At 42.4% G+C, this 2,492-nt stretch overlaps 1 pseudogene; it reads right to left on the reverse strand.

The window, feature by feature from the left end:
* Window positions 1–793: 793 nt before the first annotated feature.
* LOC111722722 lies at window positions 794–893 on the reverse strand (annotated as a pseudogene).
* Window positions 894–2,492: the final 1,599 nt, after the last annotated feature.

A 2,492-nucleotide genomic window follows, 5' to 3' on the forward strand; every position in this document is an offset into this window, starting at 1 on the left:
TGTCTTGCTTTATTTCAATTCATTAAACTGTCTTGCACCCCAATGTCTCCTAATGTCATTTGTATATTAATTTTTGGAGGAATATTAAATGGTGAGTTCAATACAGGGCTTGGAGTGCTCCCTAATGCTCAAATATGGGGTTGATCCTGGTACAACTCCTATTCTCAGTCCTGGCCTGGGATTGACCTTTGATTAACCAGGGAAGTACAATGGTCAAGAGGTTGAGTCCTTTTCCTCATCCATCAGATGAGGGAAGGTCAGGGACCAAACTGCTATTCAGGCTGTGGTTCCCTCCATGAGGCTGCTAATAAAGCATTTGGTTATTTGTCTATCTTTTTCTCAGGTTTTCCTGCTGCCATTAACTCATGCCACATTTGCCTCACCATGACTCTTATTGCCCCCTTTCCTTGTTTTCCTTCTTCTGTTGGGCTCACTTTTCCCCCTTTATTGGCTTTTGTGAGGGTATAAGTTGTCCCTGCTCCTGGCCTTCATGATTTATACTAAGTTTGCTATGGCTTTTCTCACATAATATATAATAAAATCACCAGTAATCCACAGCCATCTGCTTTTATTCACTATAAACTCAGGAAAGATAGTAAAGGGCTATGCCATTCTCTCTTCTGATACTATATCAGTTTATTTTTCATCTCAGCAGTAGAAATTGCTTACTAGATACTGTTATAACGTTCCTAATTTTCATAGCAGCTCCTGGGCCTCTTTGATTGGCACCAGAAGACTGTCCCTCCTGATAAATCTTTTTTTTTTTTTTTTTAAATATGGAACGCTTCATTTTTTAAATATGGAACGAATTTGCATGTCATCCTTGCACAGGGGCCATGCTAATCTTCTCTGTATTGTTCCAATTTTAGTATATGTGCTACTGAAGTGAGCACCTGATAAATCTTCTTAGTTAGGTCAATCCTCCCTCATAAAAAAAAAAAAAATTCCTGTCCCTAGAATGATTCCCTGTGTTGATGTTGTGTTATGAATGTGTTGCTTCAGCAACACATGGATATTGGTGTTACTCATTTGGTCTGCTTTTTTTCAAGCTAAAAACTACCTACCACCCTTCAGGGGTCCTCAAACTTTTTAAACAGGGGTCCAGTTCACTGTCCCTCAGACCATTGGAGGGCCAGGCAGTGGGCCCTGGGATGAGTCAGCTGCTAAGCAGGATAGGCAGAAGCAGCAAAAATACCCAGTAGGCCGGATAAATGTCTGAGGTGGGCTGCATGTGGCCCGTGGACCATAGTTTGAGGATGCTGGCCTCTCACATGACCATGCAAGCAATCAAGGAACCCCTTGATCAGCGGTTCTCAACCTGTGGGTCATAACCCACAGGAACTGTACTAAAGGATTGTGGCATTAGGAAGGTTGAGAACCACTGCCCTAGTTGTTTAAGGCCTCTGTATTCTCTAAGATTCACTTGCAAGGTATTCCCTAATAATGAGTCTTCTGGATCACTTGACCCCATTTGCTGTAGCTGTTAAGGTGTCCCTTTCCTTTGCATGAGGAGTGAGCTTGCCAGTGACCACATTTGCCATCTTGTTCTATGCCTTCTAGGTCTTTAGAGTTTTTCTATCCATTACATCCACGTGGATATTGGGTCTAGACATCTATAGTTGTTTAGTTATAATATAGCTGATTTTTGGTTGTTTCCATTTCTTTCCTCAAATGCAGACAACTCTCCATGATAATGTTTCAATTTTGGTCTCTTGATCTTCAGTTTTGTTCACAAAGTTAGATATAAGGAGAAGAGCAGAGGGCACCTGTCCTTTTCTAGTTGCAATTCCTCCTCTGGCTGTTTAGTTTTTGCTTCTGTTTCTAGTTGGTCCTTTGTTGCCAAATGAAGGGCCCAGGGAGGAAGCCAACCACTGCTGTGACTATTTATGACCCTTTCTTACCACAGCACCCTCTACAGCAGTCCCTTGATAACAGTTCTAGGCCTATAGGCATTTGGGGGACATCCTTGCGGTGGCCGTCCACACATATCTGACAGATGTGACACCTCCATCCCCACAAACAGGTGGGCCTCCTGGCCATCTGTGTTTTGTCCTACATGTTTCATTCCCTTAACCCAATTCTTGGTTTCTTGGCTCCTGATGGCTCATCAAATGCTCTACAATGAGTAGCTGCATACAAATCTACCACCAAAGGCTGAGGAATCTGAGAGATCAAAGAAAGAGGCTGACAAATCCAGTTTTTCTGAAGGAAATACTTAGTAGGAACTTGTGAACAGAAGCAATATTCCTGGCTGCTCATTTCAAAATGTATCCTTTATATAGTAACCTTTGAGGATGAAGACTTGAGGTGCTGGTAATGTCTTTGACTTTCTTGCTGAAATCCATGACCACTGGAGCAGGTAGAGATGCACCTTTTGGGGTATGTTAACCATGTTACAGGCATGATGTTAAGACCTTGCTGCAGATCACCCTGGTGTACAGGGTCAAACATTCGTCATTATGGTGATTTGCTTCAAAATGGCATCACTCTTG

This window comes from Otolemur garnettii, unplaced genomic scaffold, assembly GCF_000181295.1.
Source record: "Otolemur garnettii isolate 467f Iridium unplaced genomic scaffold, OtoGar3 scaffold00329, whole genome shotgun sequence".
Classification (NCBI taxonomy): domain Eukaryota; kingdom Metazoa; phylum Chordata; class Mammalia; order Primates; family Galagidae; genus Otolemur; species Otolemur garnettii.